The sequence below is a fragment of the Oncorhynchus masou genome, chromosome 18, assembly GCF_036934945.1.
Source record: "Oncorhynchus masou masou isolate Uvic2021 chromosome 18, UVic_Omas_1.1, whole genome shotgun sequence".
In the NCBI taxonomy this organism is placed as follows: domain Eukaryota; kingdom Metazoa; phylum Chordata; class Actinopteri; order Salmoniformes; family Salmonidae; genus Oncorhynchus; species Oncorhynchus masou.
In genome coordinates, this window is record NC_088229.1 from 31,425,488 (window position 1) to 31,443,030 (window position 17,543).

At 46.4% G+C, this 17,543-nt stretch overlaps 1 protein-coding gene across 7 annotated transcripts in view; it reads right to left on the minus strand.

Annotated features, from left to right (window-relative positions):
• LOC135504397 (extracellular sulfatase Sulf-2-like) overlaps positions 1–16,991 on the minus strand; it is a 181,339-nt gene extending 164,348 nt beyond the window's left edge. For 2 of the 7 annotated variants that reach the window (XM_064922963.1, XM_064922965.1), the window contains exon 1: positions 16,457–16,991. The gene's annotated coding sequence lies outside the window, so the exon portion shown is untranslated. Of the gene's footprint in view, positions 1–15,602; positions 15,667–15,923; positions 16,035–16,456 lie in introns of all 7 variants that reach the window. The other 5 variants (XM_064922970.1, XM_064922971.1, XM_064922964.1 and 2 more) reach the window with 4 other exon arrangements.
• Between the last annotated feature and the right edge of the window lie 552 nt (positions 16,992–17,543).

The window sequence follows — 17,543 nt, forward strand, 5'->3', positions numbered from 1 at the left end:
CTACCGCGGTAGCTCAACATACTCACTTTAAATCCAATAACAGACAATATAGATTTTATCCAGTTGCTTTGACACCCGTGGACAAAGAAAATCGAATGAAAATTGAGAAGGCAGGGGATCAACCCAGATGCGAGTCAGTGATCGATGAAGAGGTGGTGTAACATGAACAAGATTAAATGGATCATAGTATGATCATCAACCCATGGGCAGGCTTTTACGAGCCATGCTGGATGTTCATCCATGTTTGTTCACGTGATGTATGATTTGCGAGTGTGTGTGTGTGTATCTTTGTGCCCACCTGCATGTATGTGTGTATACTGTATGTTTGAGTTTGATTGTGTTAGTTAGTTTATCAATGCGTATCTGTGTGCGCACCAGTTCATGTTTGCTGGGCCTCAACACAAAGAGATAACGTGAATAATAGTGATGTGCGGGTTGACTCAGTCCCCATGGTTGTATCCCCCGGGCAGATGTGTTTAGGGTCATTGTGTGACTGAAGGGCGGGCGAGTGGCTTTAAAAAAAGTATAAATGTATAAAATGTATAATTATTGTATAATTTATATAGGGTACATTTTTTTGTAGGCTATCTGGTATTAGTGCGTAAACCAAAGCTTTAGGGCTTAACTGTAGGCCAAATAGCATACACAGCCAATCACCAAATAATGCTTTTGGGAAAGGGCAGAAAAGTTTACGTCAATCCACTGAGACGTCTTCTAGCCATCGTTAATACACTTTTCATTTTCCATTTGTTTTTTCTTGTTTTTCTACACACCTGGTTTTCATTTCCCTCGTTAATTGTTGTGTATTTAACCCATGTCTTTGTGTGGAATTGTTTGTTGTAAGTGCTTGTGCACATGTTTTCTGGTGCGCGTCGGGTTTTGTACCCATGTTGGTTATTTCTTTATGCCGTTGGTTTTGCAATTAACCTTTTTGGGATAGGGGGCAGCATTTTCACTTTTGGATGAATAGCGTGCCCAGAGTGAACTGCCTCCTACTCTGTCCCAGATGCTAATATATGCATATTATTATTAGTATTGGAAAGAAAACACTCTGAAGTTTCTAAAACTGTTTGAATCCAACCAGGAAGTGGGACATCTGAGGTATGGATGAGGTTGCACTTCCTAGGGCTTCCACTAGATGTCAACCGTATTTAGAAACTGGTTTGAGGATTCTACTATAAAGGAGGGGTTCATGTGACCTGGTCTGTCTCAGTGGTCTGGCAGAGAGCCTTGGTCTCATGACGCGCACTCCAGACAGTGCGCACTCCAGACAGAGTTACTTCTCGTTCCAGTGACTTTCTGAAGACAAAGGAATTCTCCGGTTGGAACATTATTGATGTTTTATGTTAAAAACATCCTAAAGATTGATTCCATACAGCGTTTGACATGTTTCTAAAGGACTGTAACGGAACTGTTCGAGTTTTTGTCTGGATGAAGTGCCTGCGCCTCATGAAGATGGATTACTGGGCTGAACACGCTAACAACAAGTGGCTATTTGGACATAAATGATTGAATTGTATGGAACAAATCAGTCATTTATTGTCGAACTGGGATTCTTGGGAGTGCTTTCTGATGAAGATCATCAAAGGTAAGTGAATATTTATGGTGTTGTTTCTAACTTTGTTGATTCCAAAATGGAGGATATTCCTCTGGCTGTTTTGGGTTCTGAGCGCCGTTCTCAGATTATGCTTTTTCCGTTAACTTTTTTTGAAATCTGACACAGCGGTTGCATTAAGGAGAAGTCTATCTTTAATTCTGTGAAAAACACTTGTCTCTTTTATCTGTCACGACTCCCGCCAAAGTCGGCTCCCCTGCCTGTTCGGGTGGTGCTCGGCGGTCGTCGTCACCGGCCTACTAGCCGCCACAATCCCTTTTTCTTTTCGGTTAATTTTGTCTCATTTGTTACACCTGTTCCTATTTTGTGTGTGCTTGATTTGCTTCCCTATTTAGCATGTGGAACCTGCCCCTTTGTTGTGCGGGATTATTTTGATGTTCACGTTTTGGTGTTGTTTGTGCTCTGGACCATGTTACCCGTTGTTTTGGGTTGGTCAGTGTTTGCGCCCTGCGCATTTACTTTTGGTGCCGCATGAAATTTGCATCTTGCCCCTGGACCTCTCTGCTCTCTGCGCCTGATTCCTCTCTACACACCTCGCCAGCCATGACAGAATCCCGCACCTGTACAATGGAATCAGCAGGAGCCGTGCGCATTCCCTCTGAATATGCTGATTTGGCTATCGCCTTCTGTAAGAAGAAGGCGACCCAATTACCACCCCATTGTCGAGGGGACTGCGCGATAAACCTCCTGGAGAACGCTGCACTTCCTAGGAGTCACGTGTACCCATTGTCCCAGGAGGAGACAGTGGCTATGGAGACATATGTCACTGAATCTCTGGGGCAGTGGTACATTAGGCCCTCCACGTCACCCGTCTCCTCATGCTTCTTTTTTGTGAAGAAGAAGGAGGGAGGTCTGCGTCCGTGCATTGATTATAGAGATCTAAATTCAATCACAGTGTGGTTTAGTTACCTACAACCTCTCATCGCTACGGCGGTGGAATCATTTCACGGGGAGCGTTTCTTCACAAAACTGGACCTGTGGAGTGCTTACAACCTGGTGCGTATCCGGGAGGGAGACGAGTGGAAGACGGCTTTTAGTACTACCTCAGGGCATTATGAGTACCTCGTCATGCCGCACGGGTTGATGAATGCTCCATCAGTCTTCCAAGCCTTTGTAGATGAGATTTTCAGGCACCTGCACAGGCAGGGTGTAGTGGTGTATATTGATGACATTCTGATATAGACACGCACCGAGCATGTGTCCCTAGTGCGCAGGGTGCTTGGTCATCTGTTGGAGCATGACCTGTACCTCAAGGCAGAGAAATGCCTGTACTTCCAACAGTCCGTCTCCTTCCTAGGGTAACGCATTTCCGCCTCAGGGGTGGAAATGGAGAGTGACCGCATTTCAGCTGTGTGTAATTGGCCGACTCCCACCACGGTAAAGGAGGTGCAGCGGTTTCTAGGGTTTGACAATTACTACCGGAGGTTTATCCGGGGTTTTGGTCAGGTAGCAGCTCCCATTACCTCACTGCTGAAGGGGGAACCGGTACGTTTGCAGTGGTCGGCTGAGGCGGACAGGGCTTTTCATCACCTGAGGGCTCTGTTTACCTCGGCTCCCGTGCTGGCTCATCCGGATCCCTCTTTGGCGTTCATAGTGGAGGTGGACGCGTCCGAGGCTGGGATAGGAGACTCTCTCAGCACTCGGGTACGCCACCAAAGCTCCGCCCCTGTGCCGTCTTCTCAAGGAAGCTCAGCCCGGCGGAGAGAAACTATGACGTGGGAGACCGGGAGCTGTTGGCTGTCGTCAATGATTTAAAGGCGTGGGGACATTGGCTTGAGGGGGCTAAACACCCCTTTCTCATCTGGACTGACCACCGCAATCTGGAGTACATCCAGGCGGCGAGGAGACTGAACCCTTGCCAGGCAAGGTGGGCCATGTTTTTCACCCGTTTTGTTTTCACCCTTTCCTACAGACCAGGTTCCCAGAACTCTAAGGCAGATGCACAGTCCCGGCTGTATGACACAGAGGAGTGGCCCGTGGTTCCCACCCCCATAATCCCGGCTTCCTGCCTGGTGGCGCCAGTAGTGTGGAAGCTGGACGCAGACATTGAGCAGGTGCTACGAGCAGAGCCCACTCCCCTCCAGTGTTCCGCAGGGCGTCTGTACATTCCGTCTGCTGTCCCTGAGCGGCTGATCTATTGGGCTCATACGTCACCTTCCTCTGATCATCCAGGCATTGGTCGGGCGTTCGTGCCCTGGGCAGAGATGGCCCAGAACTCGCTCCACCACTCCTCCACTAACCTCTCCCCCTTCCAGTGCGTACTGGGGTATCAGCCGGCTCCTTGGCATCAGAGTCAGACCGAGGCTCCTGCGGTGGACGACTGGTTCCGGCGCACGGAGGAGACATGGGACGCCGCTCATGTTCACCTTCAGCACCCCGTGCTGCGCCAGAAAGCCAGCACAGACCATCCAGCCACCCCCCCCCCCCACCACCACCACCACTATTGGTTAAAGCCTGTAAGTAAGCATTTCACTGTAAGGTCTACCTACAGCTGTTGTATTCGGCAAGGGAACTGCAGTCTACTGTTTTGAGTTAAATGGAAACTGAAATCTGGACCCTGACTGTAGGTCTACAACCTCTCACATAGCCTTAATTATAGCTCCTGCATAACTAAGCATTTCTTGCAGTAAAATTATACACCAAACGTAAGTCAAATTTGGACTTAGGAAAGGATAATGATTTCTTTCTTTCTGCATCTTGAGAGAATGCAATGCTCAGTTAGATACCATCTGTAGAGGTGCTGTCTTCATCATAAAAGCATCACAAAAGCTGATAGTATTTCAATCACGTGAAATATGCATCGAAGCCAAACTGACATCTTATCAGAAACATGTTGGGTGGTTTTCACAGCTTTCTTTTTCCTTACAACTGGTCAAACTGATGTCATTTAGACATTTTGCTTCATTGTATTTTCTCCCCAGTCCCTAAACGTCTTTGCTCCGCGAAAGATGACAGAGAAACTTTACAGATGTCAACTAGATTGAAGCAATAATTCTAGCGATCTATTACATTATTCTGTTGACCAGGGTTTTGTTAGTCTTCTAGGGCATCATATAATGACATGACAGAACAGAAGCGGCATGTATCTAATTATAGGCAAGTTGACTAACAAATAGCCTCCACCAAAATGTCGGGAATTACAAGCAGAAACATATCTAAACCAGGCACACAAAATAAGTCCTGCAACCCCTGTCCAAAAAAAAACATTTTTCAGTCATTGACTGTAGCTTATAGGGCATTGTATTTATTTGCGGTTAGGGTTGGGCATCTAGTTGGGCGGTTGCGGGGGTGCAGGTGAACAAACTGCTTACCAGCGCACCACTAGTGCCTAAGACGTGAACATCACCCACCCCACTAAAGAATGGCTGCTGAGTGAAGAGGCCTCTCCCTGAAGTAGCCCCTAGACCCCCCCCCCCGTCGCTCCCTGTGACTGTCTAGTTGAAACACATGCGCTCCACTGAGTTCACACACAATCCCACACAAACACACCCAGACACCCACATTCTGGAAGCCCTTATAGTAGATACAAGCCCACAGCCATACACAGTATTGCCCTAAGCAAATAACGCATGCAGAAACTTTATCTGATGCTTTATGACTTTTATCTAAATGCTTTGTGCACAGAGCCATGCTATTTCCTCTCGTATTCAAATGCAGTCTCTGGATGCTTCATGTTAGTTGAGTAAGCTATCTGATGTAGCAATGCAGAGTACACTGAAGTCACTGGAGCAGCAAGTGGAACAAAGCAGACAGTCACAAGCTGGTGAATAACAGGAAAACTATAGACAAAGAGAGTCGGAGAGGACAAATACCAACTTACTGGTAAAATAGTGTTGTCAATGTTGTTATGCTCTAATTGCTCTTTGATGTGGGAAGCAGGTGGCGGGTGTAGGCAGATTCATGGAGCTTGAACAGAAAAGTGCACAGCGTGCATGTGTGTTGCTATATTGTGCATACATCAGCTGCGTCTGTGGATCAATAAACCCTCATGCCACACCAAACTTCTCACACTTTAATGGGTTCAAAGGTTAAACACCTGTCATAGAGGAAGCAACCTTGGGTCCGAGACTGATGACAAGCCGTCTGTCCACTTGCCTGGTTTATTCTCTGGAAATATAATGGAGCCTTTAGAGACATCTGGGACTTTTTTTCTTTTCACTGTAGGACTCTAATATTACAACCTTATGATATATCATGTTGTTTGAATTAACGTACTATAACCAGTAATCCTGGACTGCTATCTTTGTTTGGTTTCTCACCCTACAGAACTGAGACACGCCTTCTTCTGTGTTCACTATCAACATTTAAACGTTATCAGTGTTAAATGGCCATGCCGTTTTGTGGTTGACCAAGACCGATCAATGCCCTTCCCACCATAACACAAAGACTCCTTCTTTTTGTTTTAATAAAGCGTTAGTGCAGATTTTCCACGCTTTAGAGCTTACTGTGCCTCATAAGTAAACGCCACATGCACGCACACACACTAACCCACACTCAGTTCCTTCCTCTCTCTTTCTCTCTGTTCCTCTCCTCAGCGTCATGAGTGTCGAAGTGTATTGCTCTGGCTGGGCTTTACATCTAAAACATCATGTCCAGACTAATATTATCAGAGCGCAACACCCGAAACCAGCGTTAGGGGAGACAGGAGCACTGGACCATCATCTTGGTAGGGAAGCAGTGATGGAAAGAAACCAGGACATCATTGGCTAGGAAAAAAGTAAATAAATCTTGAATGTTTCAATGCTCTACTTAATGAATGAAAACAAATCGAACAAGAAATCCCTAACTCCACTGGACCTGTTTGACTGAATGTAACTATCCATACAGGAAAGCGCATGGAGAACAATTCTACCCATACACTAGACATAAGGAAATGAAGTGAGGGAGAAGTGCTGTTGAGTGGTTGCGCTGAGGTGACCACAGACGGCCAGAGCAGAGCATCAGTATGTAACTGACTGGACAGGCAGGTGCAGCCAGATGTTGAAAGAGGTTCTGTGCATGTTTACATTCCAACGGCTGAGGTAAAGCTCGGAGCCCGTGCCACTCACCCCGCTGGCCGCATCTGCCCATGTATCTGTGAGAATCTAGAAACCCAGTGTAAATAGACAGAGCAAACACAACTTGAGCCAACCTGGGCCATCTTGAGCAAAATTTGTCAGACTTCCAAAGTCAACACAGAACACGGTCGACCAAACATCGAAAACAAGGCAATAGCAGAAAAGACTGTACAAACACTCCTGTTTCTTGATCCAGTTGTCACCGAAGTCATAAAATAAAAATAATAGAAATCATATTTCTTTCTATTTATTTTGAAAAAAATTACACTGGAACCTCTAAAGCAGTCATTTTACTCTACAATGCACCTTACAGGATGCTGCTCTATGTACATAGTCATGGAACACTGGTCACTATAAATGTTTACATAATGTTTTATCCACTTCATATGTATGTACTGTATTCTAGTCAAAGCCTATCCTATTTAAATATTTCTGCACATATACTATTTAGATATACTAGATATTCAATCCATATACCGTCCACATTGTCTATAAATCCCATCACATATATACTAAACAAAAATATAATCGTATAGTGTTGGTCCCATGTTTCATGAGCTGAAATAAAATATCCCAGAAATGTTCCATATGCACAAAAAGCTTATCTCTCTCACATTTTGTGCACAAATTTGTTTAGATCCCTGTTTGTGAGCATTTCTCCTTTGCCAAGACAATCCATCGACATAACAGGTATCAAGAATCTGATTAAACAGCATGATCATTACACAATAAAAGGCCACTCTAAAATGTGCAGTTTGTCACACAACACAATGCCACAGATATCTCATGTTTTGAGGGAGAGTGCAAACGCCTCTGTCGTTTTAGAGAATTTACCAGTACGCCCAACCGGTCTCACAACCGCATACCACGTACGTGTATGTCGTCGTGTGGGTGTGCGGTTTGCTGTTCAACGTTGTGAACAGAGTTCCCAATGGTGGTGGTGGTGGGGTTATGGTATGGGCAGGCATAAGCTATGGACAACGAACACAATTGCATTTTATCAATGGCCATTTGAATGCACAGAGATACCATGGTGTGATCCTTACGCCCATTGTCATGGCATTCATCCGCCTCCATCACCTCATGTTCAGTATGATAATGCACAGCCCCATGTCACAAGGATCTGTACATAATTCCAGGAATCTAAAAAAATGTCCCAGTTCTTCCATGGCCTGTATTCTCACCAGACATGTCACTCATTGAGCCAGTTTGAGATGCTCTGGATGGACCACGTACGGCAGCATGTTCCAGTTCCCGCAAATATCCATCAACTTTGGACAGCCGTTGAAGAGGAGTGGGACAACATTCCTCAGGCCACAGTCAACAGCCTGATCAACTCCATGTGAAGGAGATGTGTCGTGCTACATGAGGTAAACGGTGGTCACACCAGATACTGACTGGTTTTCAGATTCACGCCCCTAATAGTGAATAATAGTGAAGACATCAAAACTATGACATAACACATATGGAATCATGTAGTAAGCAAGAAAGTGTTAAACAAATCTAAATATATTTTATTCTTGATTGTTCAAAATAGCCACCCTTAGCCTTGACAGGTTTGTACACTCTTGGCATTCTCTCAACCAGCTTCATGAGGAATGCTTTTTCAACAGTCTTGAAGAAGTTCCCACACATGCTGAGCACTTGTTGGCTAATTTTCCTTCACTCTGCGGTCCAACTCATCCCAAACCATTTCAATTGGGTTGAGGTTGGGTGATTGTGGAGGCCAGGTCATCTGATGCAGCACTCCATCACTCTCCTTCTTGGTCAAACAGCCCTTACACAGCCTGGAGGGGTGTTGGGTCATTGTCTTGTTGAATAACAAATGATAGTCCCATTAAGCGCAAACCAGGTGGGATGGCGTATCGCTTGAGAATGCTGTGGTAGCCATGATGGTTAGGTGTGCCTTGAATTCTGAATAAATTACAGACAGTATCACCAGCAAAGCACACCGTCACACCTCCTCCTCCATGCTTCAGGGTGGGAACCACACATGCAGAGATAATCCAATCACCAACTCCGCATCTCACAAAGACATGGCGGTTGGAACCAAAAATCTTAAATTTGGACTTAAATCTTAAATCAGACCAAAAGACAGATTTCCACCAGTATAATGTCCATTGCTCATGTTTCTTGGCCCGAGCAAGACTCTTCTTCTTATTGACGTCTTGTGGTTTCTTTACAGCAATTCAACCATGAAGGCCTGATTCACGCAGTCTCCTCTGAACAGTTGATGTTGAGATGTGTCTGTTACTTGAACTCTGGGAAGTATTTATTTGGGCTGCAATCTGAGGTGCAGTTAACTCTAATAAACTTATCCTCTACAGCAAAGGTAACTCTGGGTCTTCCTTTCCTGTGGCGGTCCTCATGAGAGCCAGTTTCATCATAGCACTTGATGGTTTTTGCGACTGCACTTGAAGAAACTTTCAACATTCTTGACATTTTCTGAATTGACTGACCTTCATGTCTTAAAGTAATGATGGACTCTTTATGGACTTTCTATTTGCTTATTTGAGCTGTTCTTGCCGTAATATGGACTTGGTCTTATACCAAATAGGGCTATCTTCTGTATACCACCCCTACCTTGTCACAACACAACTGATTGGCTCAAACGCATTGAGGAAAGAAATTCCACAAATAAACTTTTAGCAAGGCAGACCTGTTAATTGAAATGCATTCCAGGTAACTACGAGTGTGCAATCTGTCAGCAAGGCAAAGGGTGGTCAATCTAAAATATAACATTTATTTTGATTTGTTAAACACTTTTTTGCTGACTACATGATTCCATATGTGTTAATTCATAGTTTTGATGTCTTCACTATTAGTCTACAATGTAGAAAATAGTAGAAAAAAGAAAAAACCCTTGCAGTGCGTCCAAACTTTTGGCTGGTACAGTATATATAATTTGTGTGTGTGTGTGTGTGTGTGTGTGTGTGTGTGTGTGTGTGTGTGTGTGTGTGTGTGTGTGTGTGTGTGTGTGTGTGTGTGTGTGTGTGTGTGTGTGTGTGTGTGTGTTCAAAAGATTGGGGTCACTTAGAATTCTTGTTTTTGAAAGAAAAGCAAAAAATTTTATCCATTAAAATAACATCGATTTGATCAGAAATACAGAGTAGACATTGTTAATGTTGTAAATGACTATTGTAGCTGGAAACGGATGATTCTTAATGGAATATCTCCATAGACTATTAATAGCATAGCCTTCATTTCTCAGAACAAGAATAGACTGACTAGTTGGACAAAAAAATAGTTTTTCTTTCAAAAACAAGGACATTTCTATGTGACCCCAAACACACACACATACACACACAAACACACACACTGTACATACATACAGTACATTCAGAAAGTATTCAACCCCTTGAATTTTTCCACATTTTGTTACGGCCCAGCCTTATTCTAAAATGTATTACATTTCATTTTTACTCAATCTACACACCCTATATTGACAAAATGATAACAGGTTTTTCAAAATTTTACAAAACAGAAATAGCTTATTTAGATAAGTATTCAGACCTTAATTTGTTTTTAGCTTGTGCATTCTGTTTCAATTTGTGTTTATTGTGGATCCCCATTAGCTGCTGCGAAAGGCAGCAGCTACTCTCTCTGGGGTCCAGCAAAATTAAGGCAGTTTATACAATTTTAAAAACATTACAATACATTCACAGATTTCACAGATTTCAATTGATCATCCTTGAGATGTTTCTACAACTTGATTAGAGTCCACCTGTGGTAAATTCAATTGATTGGACATGAGTTTGAAAGGCACACTCCTGTCTATATAAAGGTTGCCAGAGCAAAAATCAAGCCATGAGGACAAAGGAATTGTCCATAGATCTCCGGGACAGGATTGTGTCGAGGCACAGATCTGGAGAAAGGTACCAAAACATTTCTGCAGCATTGAAGGTCCCTGAGAACACAGTGGCCTCCATCATTCTTAAATTTGGAAGTTTGGACCACCATGACTGTCACGCCTTGGTCTTAGTATTTTGTGTTTTAGTTTATTAGTTAGTCAGACCAGGGTGTGACATGGGTTTATTATGTATTGTAGTTTCGTATTGGGGTTTGTAGTAGTTGGGATTGTAGCTGAAGGGGTGTGTGTGTTTAATAGGTTTTCAGTTCTCAATCAGAGTCAGGTGATTCTCGTTGTCTCTGATTGGGAACCGTATTTTGTAGCCTGGTTTTCGCTTTGCATTTCGTGGGTGATTGTTCCTGTCTCTGTGTTAGTTTCACCAGTCAGGCTGTAATAGGTTTCACGTTCCGTTTGTTGTTTTGTATTTATTAGTTGTTCATGTATAGTTCGTTTGTTTGTCTTCACTAATAAATATGAGTAACCTACACGCTGCATTTCAGTCCGACTCTCCTTCGACAAAAGAAGAACGTCGTTACAGAATCACCCAACACACACGGACCGAGCAGCGTGTCAACAGGCAGGTGCAGCCCAAAGAGGAGCCGCGTATTAAGGATTTCTGGACATGGGAGGAAATCCTTGACGGAAGAGGACCCTGGGCTAAACCAGAGGAGTGTAGCCGCCCAAAGGTGCAGCAGGCGAAGAGGAAACAGGAGCTGGAAGGAAAAGGACCCCGGGCTCAGCCTGGTGAATATCGCCGCCCTAAGGAGGAACTAGAAGCGGCTGAAGCGGAGAGGCGCTGGTATGAGGAGGCAGCACGGCGACGTGGATGGAAACAGGAGCAGCCCACAATGGAATACAGTATGGATATAACGACGTGGGAAGAAATTGACAGGTGGGCGGCCGACCCAGAGAGAGTGCCGGAGCCCGCCTGGGAAGTGCGAAGAGGGCTATAGAAGAATGGAGTCGAAAAGAAAGACACGGCGGCGCAGAGCGAAACCCGAAAAGCAGCCCCAAAAATTTCTTGGGGGGGCTATCAGGGGGAGATGGCTGAGTCAGGAGACAGACCTGAGCCAACTCTCCCTGTTTATTGTGAAGAGCCAAGGAGGAGGCCAGGACCAGTGTTGGAGGTGAGCGAAGCAGAGACTGTGAAGGAGTTAATGGGGAAATTGGAGGAGAGTTTAATGAGGGAGTTGCTAGTTTGGTGCTTTAGGTACAATATTCGTCCGACGGAGCGTGTCGGGGATTTAATGGCACCTGGGTCAGCACTCCATACTAGTCCTGAGGTGCGTGTTAGTCGGCTGGTGAAAAGTGTGCCAGCCTCACGCACTAAGCCTCCTGTGTACCTACCTAGCCTTGCACGTCCTGTGCCAGTCCTGCATTCAGGCTCTCCAGTACACCTTCACGGTCCAGTCCATCCTGTGCCACCTTCACACACCATCGTCCGGTAGTAACCAGGCTTCCTGTGCCTGTCCTTTATCCAGTACCACCTCCACACCCCAGCCCTCCAGTAGCAGCTCCCCGCACTAGGCTTCCTGTGCGTGTCCTCGGCCAAATACCACCAGTGCCAGCACCACGCATCAGGCCTTCAGTGCGCCTCACCTGTTCAGCACAGCCAGCGCTTTCTCCCTCTCCTGCGCTGTCGGAGTCTCCCACCTGTTCAGCGGTTCTAGAGCCTTCCTCCTCTACAGCGCTGCCGGAGCCTCCTGCCTGTATAGAGCAGCCTGAGCTGCCAGTCTACATGGAGCAGCCAGAGCTGTCAGTCTGCATAGAGCAGCCAGAGCTGCCAGTCTGCATGGAGCAGCTAGTCTCCATAGAGCAGCCAGAGCTGCCAGTCTGCATGAAGCAGCCAGAGCTGCCAGTCTGCAAGGAGTTGCCAGTCTGCATGGAGTTGCCAGTCTGCAAGGAGTTGCCAGTCTGCATGGAGCTGCCAGTCTGCATGGAGCTGCCAGTCGGTATAGAGCAGCCAGAGCTGTCAGTCTGCATGAAGCAGCCAGAGCTGCCAGTCTGCAAGGAGTTGCCAGTCTGCATGGAGTTGCCAGTCTGCATGGAGTTGCCAGTCTGCAAGGAATTGCCAGTCTGCATGGAGTTGCCAGTCTGCATGGAGTTGCCAGTCTGCATGGAGTTGCCAGTCTGCAAGGAGCTGCCAGTCTGCAAGGAGCCGCCAGAGCTGTCAATCTGCATGGAGCAGCCAGAGCCGCCAGTCAGCATGGAGCAGCCAGAGCCGCCAGTCAGTATGGAGCAGCCAGAGCCGCCAGTCAGCCAGACTCTTCCAGATCTGCCAGTCAGCCAGACTCTTCCAGATCTGCCAGTCAGCCAGACTCTTCCAGATCTGCCAGTCGGTCAGACTCTTCCAGATCTGCCAGTCAACCAGACTCTTCCAGATCTGCCAGTCAGCCAGACTCTTCCAGATCTGCCAGTCAACCAGACTCTTCCAGATCTGCCAGTCAGCCAGACTCTTCCAGATCTGCCAGTCAGCCAGACTCTTCCAGATCTGCCAGTCAGCCAGACTCTTCCAGATCCGCCAGACAGCCAGACTCTTCCAGATCCGCCAGTCAACCAGACTCTTCCAGATCTGCCAGTCAGCCAGACTCTTCCAGATCCGCCAGACAGCCAGACTCTTCCAGATCTGCCAGTCAGCCAGACTCTTCCAGATCTGCCAGTCAGCCAGACTCTTCCAGATCTGCCAGTCAACCAGACTCTTCCAGATCTGCCAGTCAACCAGACTCTTCCAGATCTGCCAGTCAACCAGACTCTTCCAGATCTGCCAGTCAACCAGACTCTTCCAGATCTGCTAGTCAGCCAGGATCTGCCAGTCAGCCAAGATCCGCCAGTCAGCCAGGATCCTAGTCAGCCAGGATCCGCCAGTCGGCCAGGATCTGCCAGTCAGCCAAGATCTGCCAGTCAGCCAGGATCTGCCAGATCTGCAGTCAGCCAGGATCCGCCAGTCGGCCAGGATCTGCCAGTCAGCCAGGATCCGCCAGTCAGCCAGGATCTGCCGGATTCAACTGCCTGGCTGGGCTTCATCTCAGTACTGGGCATCTTCTCAGTACTGGGCTTCTTCTCAGTACTGGGCTTCTTCTCAGTAAAGTCCCGAGCTGCCCCTCAAGCTGCCCCTCAGTTTGCCCCTCAGTCCCGAGCTGCCCAGTCCCGAGCTGCCCCTCAGTCACGAGCTGCTCCTCTGTTATGTAGGGTTCTGGGTGAGGACTATTCGGCCATGGTCGGCGGTGAGGGTGGATTATCCCAGGATGCGAAGGGGAGGAATAATGACATTTATGAAGTGGGGTCCACGTCCCGAGCCGGAACCGCCACCATGGACAGACGCCCACCCGGACCCTCCCTATGGTTTTTGAGGTGCGTTCGGGAGTCCGCACCTTAGGGGGGGGTTCTGTCACGCCTTGGTCTTAGTATTTTGTGTTTTAGTTTATTAGTTAGTCAGACCAGGGTGTGACATGGGTTTATTATGTATTGTAGTTTCGTATTGGGGTTTGTAGTAGTTGGGATTGTAGCTGATTAGGGGTGTGTGTGTTTAATAGGTTTGGCTGCCTGAGGCGGTTCTCAATCAGAGTCAGGTGATTCTCGTTGTCTCTGATTGGGAACCGTATTTAGGTAGCCTGGTTTTCGCTTTGCATTTCGTGGGTGATTGTTCCTGTCTCTGTGTTAGTTTCACCAGTCAGGCTGTAATAGTTTCACGTTCCGTTTGTTGTTTTGTATTTATTAGTTGTTCATGTATAGTTTGTTTGTTTGTCTTCACTAATAAATATGAGTAACCTACACGCTGCATTTCGGTCCGACTCTCCTTCGACAAAGAAGAACGTCGTTACAATGACTCTCCTTAGAGCTGGCCGCCCGGCCAAACTGAGCAATTGGGGTAGAAGGACCTTGGTCAGGGAGTTGAACAAGAACCCAATGTCACACTGACAGACCTCCAGAGTTCCTCTGTGGAGATGGGAGAACCTTCCAGAAGGACAAGATCTCTGCAGCACTCCACCAATCAGGCCTTCATGGTAGAGCGGCCAAATGGAAGCCACTCCTCAGTAAAGTTTGCCAAAAGGCACCTAAAGACTCCCAGACCATCAAAAACAGATTCTGTGGCCTGATGAAACCAATATTGAACTCTTTGGCCTTAATGCCAAGCGCCATGTCTGGAGAAAACCTGGCACCATTAATATGGTGAAGCATGGTGGTGGCAGCATCATGCTGTGGGGATGTGTTTCAGCGGCAGGGACTGGGAGACTAGTCAGGATTGAGGAAAAGATGAATGGAGCAAAGTACAGAGATATCTTGATGAAAACCTGCTCCAGAGAGCTCAGCACCTCAGACTGGGTCGAAGGTTCAACTTCCAACAGGACAACGAGCCTAAGCACACAGCCAAGACAACGTAGGAGTGGCTTCGGGACAAGTCTGAATGTCCTTGAGTGGCCCAGCCAGAGCCCAGACTTGAACTTGATCAAACATCTCTGAGACCTGAAAATAACAGTGCAGTGACACGACCCTTCCAACCTGACAGAGACACGCCCCATCCAACCTGACAGAGCTTGAGAGGATCTGCAGAGAATAATGGGAGAAACTCCCCAAATACAGGTGATCCAAGCTTGTGGCATCATACCCAAGAAGATTCGAGGCTGTAATTGCTGCCACAGGTGCATCAATAAACTACTGAGTAAAAGGTCTGAATACTTAAGTAAATGTGATATTTCTGGTTTAGAAATTTTAGCAAATGTACTACAAATAAAAACTGAAATATCACATTTACTGAGTAAAGGGTCTGAAAACTTGTGTAAATGTGACATCAGTGACATCATTTTTTTCTTTTCATTGTGGGGTATTATGTGTAAATTGATGGGAGGAAAAAAATATGCAATACATTTTAGAATAAGGCTGTAATGTAACAAAATGTGTTAAAAGGGAAGTGGTCTGAGTACTTTCTGCACTGTATATCCTACACTAACATACTAACATACTAATGAAAATGCTTTTGTTATTTGAAATACAGTAAAAATAGTATTAATTTTACCAAGGCCTTCATAAACACAACCAAATGAATCTTTTTGCAAAAACATATATGACATTTAATAATTACACTGTTAGATGAAAGTTGCAGTCAGGATGAAGCTTGAAGAATGTTCTGTCGAGGCCCAGCGGTTCTAGTGGTAACAGATATATAGAGAGGAGGACAGTTCATCCAATTCATATTTCCATACTTTTTCAACAGTGGGATAAAACCAAAACAATGAAATTAGGCACTTCACATTCCCGTACTGTTCCAAGTGGAAAGTATGTCCACTTTATCAAAGTTCCCATTTGAAAAACAATGATTTATATGCTTTCAACTATCCAAGTAACATTAACAGTGTTCCTCTATCACAGCCCATTGCAGAGTTGCTCAACAGGGAACCAGTACCTGATGCATATAGTGAGTGACAGCTCAAGTCTGTCCAACAGCACAACACTACCTCCCCTTTCCTTCTTTTCTCTTCCCGTGTCTCTCTCACTCCTTCCCGGTGGCTGTGGGCTACAGACAGGGGAACAGGGTGTAACACCGTCCCTCCCTTTCCCCTAGTAACACTGCTCCTAGTCAGCAAATGCAACCTCCCACGTGCTCATCAGCAAGGTAGCAAAGAGATAAGCAAACACTAGAAGAAACTCAACAGGATGCACCTTGCCAGAAAATAACTGACAGCATGAAGCACTAACAACCTGGCTCCTTTAAGACAGGGAGGCACAAAGGGGTGGGGAGGTGGGGGGTGGGGGGGGGGGGGGTAACTGTAGCCATAGAGGGTTAGCTGTGTTGCGCTACACTACCTCCTTAGAATTCCCAGAGCCCAGTTACATCAGCGCAGCCAGCAGGAGCAAGTGCAGAAAAAAGACAGAGAGAAAGCAAGGAAGAGGGAGAGAGAGAGGCAGCAAAGAGAAAAGTAGGGCAAGCCACTGTACCTCACACAGATGCAGGTCCTGAGCGTGTGTATGTCTGTCAGGGAAGCAGGTGCTGTCCCAGGGTACTGACCCAGTAGCGCTGCTGGAGGAGGGGGCACTGCTCTGGGCTGGGTAATCAGTCACACATCACCATGCACTTCCCATCTCTTGTCTGTCCTCTGTCCTTTTTCTGCTCTGCTCTGTTTTACTCTTACTCTGCTCCTCTCTCTCTCTCTCTCTCTCTCTCTCTCTCTCTCTCTCTCTCTCTCTCTCTCCCTCTCTCTCTCGCTAGCTGCCTGACAGACTGACTGACCACCCTCTCAGATGTCACGGAGAACGAGAAAAAAGCACTAATATAGACACAGAGAAACGAGGAGGGAAAGGGGAGGGGGAGTTTCAAATTAAGAAAAAAAGAAATCCCTCTCTCCAAAGTTAAATTTCTCCCTCTCCCTCTCTAGCTTGCTCACAGAGTTCTCAGTGAACCAACAGCGGTGTGGAGTCGTGGTTGAATCAGGACAGCCCTAGCCATCTGTTGAAACATGCCTGCCTCTTTGCTTTACTCACTCACAGAGAGGGAGAGAGAGAGAAGGGAGGGAGGACAAGGGAGGAGGGGGAAGTGAATAGGGAGAGGGCTGTACTGCCTTCCTGTGCCCAATCTGAAAACAGAACACTTTCCCTTGGTGAGGCAGGCGGAGCCAGAGAAATGGAGAGAAGGAGAGAGAGCAGAGAAGCTGAAAAAGATAAGTAGAGAGACATAGGGGGAGGTGGGACAGAGACGGAGACAAAACAAGAGAAAGAAGGAAGTAAATGAATGAGGAAAAAGGGACAAGTTTATCAGTGAGAAGTGGAGTGAGTGGAGGGAGGGAAAGAAAGGGAACAGGAGCACATTTTATGAGAGGTGGGGGTGAAATGGAGAGCTTGGCTCAGATCCTCTGCATTCATGGGTATTCATGTGGCTGGTACGATTTGGGCTTAATGGCCTGTGTAAGCCAATAGAGGACAGAGAGAGGGGAAAGGAGGAACAGGGGTGCAATGTTACACCGTAAAACTATAGCACAGACAGACAGAGATCTGCAATTACTCCCCTACACCAAGGACACATAAACAC